Source organism: Polyergus mexicanus, unplaced genomic scaffold, assembly GCF_030449975.1.
Source record: "Polyergus mexicanus isolate NDT 795.1 unplaced genomic scaffold, iyPolMexi1.0 SCAF_17, whole genome shotgun sequence".
In the NCBI taxonomy this organism is placed as follows: domain Eukaryota; kingdom Metazoa; phylum Arthropoda; class Insecta; order Hymenoptera; family Formicidae; genus Polyergus; species Polyergus mexicanus.
In genome coordinates, this window is record NW_027223337.1 from 2140217 (window position 1) to 2145211 (window position 4995).

Here is a 4995-nt window from a genome sequence, read left to right on the forward strand (position 1 = left end):
GGTATCAATTTATTCTTCCGCTGGAAAATTCTATTGCAAAGATATCTACTAATTTTTATTTATGTATTTTTAGGTGACCGGCGCAGTCACCGGTCTCTCGTGTCTTTCTCACGGTTACTCATAGATATAGATATTGACAAGTAATTAAATGTTTAAAGAAATGCGTGGCGCAAGATGCTCTATTTACTGAAAGACTTATTTTTATAACCGATCGACTATCGTTGCTGTAACGTCGCGGAAGGAAGGAATCGTGGAGTCGCCAGGACGTAACACATTTGAGTGATTACTTCCCTATCGAAATTATTAGGGGGACCGGAAAGTAATGTCGTTTCTGCGTATGTCGATATTCGTTTGTCATTTATCAGCTCATTGTGTACTTCGAAGTCGTGCCAAAGACATTTTAAAGTTAGAGTGACTTGTTTTTTTTTACTCGTAAATAATTAAATCTTAAATTTTTTTTGCAATTTATGGTGAAATGGCTAGCCAAATACCAGAAGAGATATATATCCGGCATTGTATGCTTTTTGAGTTTCACAAGGGTAGTAACGCAACAGTTGCTACCAAAAACATTTGCGATGTTTATCCAAGTGCATTAGACGTTCGTAAATGCCAAAGGTGGTTTTCTAAGTTCAAATCCAGTAATTTTGATCTTTTCGACTCGTATCGATCAGGAAGACCAACAACTTTAGACAATGACATGTTAAGGGCGGAAGTGGAAGCAAATCCGTGTCAGACAATCGAGGAACTGTCAAACACTCTTAACCAACCTTGGTCGACCATCCAAGAACATTTGCAGCAGATTGGTAAAATAAGCAGAGCAGGTGTTTGGGTCCCGCATAATCTGTCCGAAGAAAACAAAGCTAACCGGTCCACCATATGCAACTTATTGCTTCAGCGGCACAATACAGAAGCGTTTTTTGATCGCTTGATCACTGGAGATGAAAAATGGGTCCTCTATGATAATCCAAAACGCAAAAGGCAGTGGCTCTCTCCGAATGAATCGCCACAAAGTACAGCTAAGCCAGGTTTACATCCCAAAAAGGCGCTTTTGTGTGTTTGGTGGAGTATTCGCGGGGTCGTTCATTTTGAAGTGCTGAAACCTGGACAAACTGTGAATGCAGACCTTTACTGTGAACAATTGGATCGAGTAAATCAATCTTTAATTGAAAAGTGCGCAGCGATTGTCAACAGAAAAGGCGTTATCCTGCAACACGATAATGCAAGACCGCACTGCGCAAGACGAACCCTGGAAAAAATTAATGAATTGGAGTGGGAGGTATTGCCTCACCCACTATACTCGCCCCATATTGCGCCATCGGATTTCCATTTATTCCGATCGCTACAACATTTTCTAAGTGGCAAAAAATTTGAAAATTTGGATGATGTCCAAAATGCCATTTCCAGATATTTTGCTCAAAAACCAATTGATTTTTATCGATCCGGCATTGAAAATTTGCACACTAGATGGCAAAAGGTTGTTGATAACGAGGGTGATTACATCATTGATTAAAAATAAAAACTTGTTAAAAATTTATCTGTTTGAATTTAATATAAAAAAACGACATTACTTTCCGATCCCCTTAATAGATTCAACTAGTTTCTCAGAAGGAAAAAATTTTTTTCTCACAAAATTAAGCTGTCCACAACGGAGAGGGAACAATTGACCCTAAATTTGAGCAATAGCGTTAATCTGCTGAGGGAAGCTATCGGGAGTCCTTCGCTTAATGCATCAGATAAGTATAACATTTTTACTGATCATCTGAAGAGTCGACTGCCCTATGGGCCTGGGACGAATCGCCCCCGGAGGATGTCATTCTCCCATAGACAGAGATACTCTCCCAGCTCCTTGGTGGAACGAGGCCTGTCAGGAGGAGGTCGACCTCAGACGTAGGTCCCTCTCGAGTTTCAAAAGGTCACCATCGCTTGCCAACTTTCTTGCTTTTAAGAAACAGGAAGCCATATCGAGGCGGGTCCTGAGAGCTGAGAAGAGGAGGGGTTGGAGAGCCTTTTGCGAGAACTTTACCCCAAACACTCCAATTAATTATATTTGGAGAATGATCAAACAGTTCAAGAACCGCCACTTGGGTATCTCGTCCTCTCCCACTCTCTCCAACCACTCTATCTCGGACAGCATATGAGATTCCATCAGCTCTATGTGCCCTCCGACTGTTGTTCATAAAAATTTCTTCTCGCTCGGGGATTTTCCCTCAAACTATAGCTATAGAATGTTTGAGAACCCTTTTACCTTCAGAGAATTCGAATTAACGGTTTTTAATGCTAGAACGCGCTCCTCTCCGGGGCTAGATCAAATAGATTACGGTATGATTGCATGTTCCCGAGGAATATTTGCGGATCCTCCTTGATATTTACAACGAACTCCTAGACGAAGGTTTATCCTCCCCTCGTGGCATCATTCATTAGTTTTTCTTATTCCGAAGTCCTCCTCGGAAAAGTATCGTCTTATTTTGCTCACCTCCTGCCTTCTTAAGGTGTTGGAGAGGATGATTTTGACTCTCCTGGACTGGTGGGTCGAGTCTTCGGCGATCCTTCCCTCTATTCAATTCGGCTTCCGGAGGAGGAAGTCGTGCCAGGATAATTTGGGCATACTGGTGACTGAAATATACAACGGCTTCGTGTTCCGCCGGTCCACGGCGTGTCTATTCTTGGATGCCTGCGGAGCGTTCGACAATGTCGTTCCGAATGTATTGGTTGAAGATCTTGTGAGCGTGGGCCTCCCTCCGAAGATCTGCTGGTTTGTCTACCGGTTGCTGTACCAAATCAAATTGATTACAAATTGTATGTCTCTTAACTCTTACTGCAATAATGTCGATCACATCGATCATCAATTTCGAGTTTAAAAGTGCCCCGTGCCAAATTGATCGACTTGTTTTGAAATTAATCATAAGCTATGCCAGATAGGCTTGGAACGAAAAGGATTAAAATTAAAGAGACCTACAAATACTTGGCATGCCCAATCTGAAATAAAAATTTCCAAAGGATTATTAGAAATCATTCACAATATATTAATAAAAATGACTTATAATGCGATATAGGCATGCCAAGTTTCTGTATGTCACTACATACCCACCTCCTAGGTGCTAACAATCTAGATCACTTCGAAAGCGGGAGATCAACTTCTCTAGTGAGCGAAAATCAAACCTAATTAATACAGCCGACTCCTCCAATGCTAAACATGTTAGTATTGCTACAATGTGCTGTTAGACAGTACAAGAGAAGGAACCCATGAACAACGATTCCAAAACAATCGACCGAACTCTAATCGATTTGAGCTGAACCGTTCGTCGGAGCAGAGCGTGACCGCTCACAACCGATTCTTGAACCGAAGTTCAAGATTAACCGCGCGAACATGCATCTATACTATGCACGAACATACATTGCTACTCGGCCGGTATTTACCTCAGCCGCGATACTGAGACGTTTTAACGTTGCCCCTGCATTAAATTTATTAATACATAAATATTTATATAATATATAATATTAATATAATATTAATATTAATTGATAATAATATAAAATTAATTATATTAATAGATATTAATATATGAAAGATTGCAACGCTGAGAGACATCCCATTTAGCCGGCAACGAAGTATGATCCTCGATTACACTCGTAAAAACAGGATAGAGATCCAACGCGAAGACGCGACGACGCGAAAACGCGAAAACGCGACAACGCGACGCATCGTTGCTCATACGACACGATGACGGCAACGACGACGCACTGATCTGCGTTCAATGCACAAATAGGTGTGCCACATATGAGCCATTGTGCGACTCGTGGCAATGCTGTGTTGACACGTGACGCGAAAGATGTGAAAGCCGTCCGAGGTACGATGACGGCACCGACGACGTACTGCTACTTTATTGTCCGAGTATCGCCGCGCGAATGATAACGCGTAAAAAAGGAATTTGAGCGTCTGTACAGCCCTTTTGTACAGTTCTATTCAAGTGTCTTTGTATAAATGATAACAAGGCCGTGATACATAAACAATATTTACGAGCGCCAATGTTTACGCCGCCAAGGCCAAATACCATGTTAGGTATTATCCTAATTCGCTGCCGAAATATTTTATGTATTATAAAATATATATGCAAAATATTAAATTATATAAGTATTTTAAATTATAAATTAATTATTTATTAAACAATTAATGTATCTCTGAGCAACTCTCAATCCAAATCATGTATAAATTATCGAGAAGTCTAACAATAAAGCATCGGACGAAATATATTTTACTTTAAATATTTGTAAAAAATAATTATTGCTTATAAAGAAAGAGAGATAGAGAGAGAGAGAGAGAGAGAGAGAGAGAGAGAAAGAGAGAATTAATTAATTATTATATCAATTTATTTTCTGATATTTGCTGCCGAAATATTTTCCGTACTATGACATATATTATATAACCAAAATATTAAATTATACAAGTATTTTAAATTATAAATCAATTATTTAATAAATGATTAATATATCACGGAGCTTATCGTTATGTTAATTATTCTGATCTGCGATTCGACTATTTTATTGTGCGTTCTCAATCTGAATCATATTTATATTGCGCAAGAGATATCGCCTTTTTTGACATTTTACGAAAACCTTAGGATCTTATCATCGGGCGATCATGTGAACGTGAAAGAATTAATTAATGCTGTTAATAATTAAATATCTGTTGAATTCAAAGGAACACGGTTAAAACTATAGAAAAACATAATAATTATAATAGAATATATCCCGTTTTGGAAATCACAATTTTTCATATGTATCATATAAAAATATATCGAAGTATTGGGAAGAGTAGATTTGTCGCATTTCCGGTTTTTTATTTGAAGTTCTGGTTAGCACCGCACAAGATATAAAAGAAACTTCTAACATTTTTATACTCATATCAATGTTGTAAAAGATATCGCGATTTTTTAATCATTTTTGTCTATTATTATTTATAAAAGCTGAATGGTGCATTGTATAATATTTTATATA

At 38.5% G+C, this 4995-nt stretch overlaps 1 pseudogene; it reads left to right on the plus strand.

Annotated features, from left to right (window-relative positions):
- The first annotated feature begins 322 nt into the window (after positions 1 to 322).
- Positions 323 to 929, plus strand: LOC138940692 (uncharacterized; annotated as a pseudogene).
- Positions 930 to 4995: the final 4066 nt, after the last annotated feature.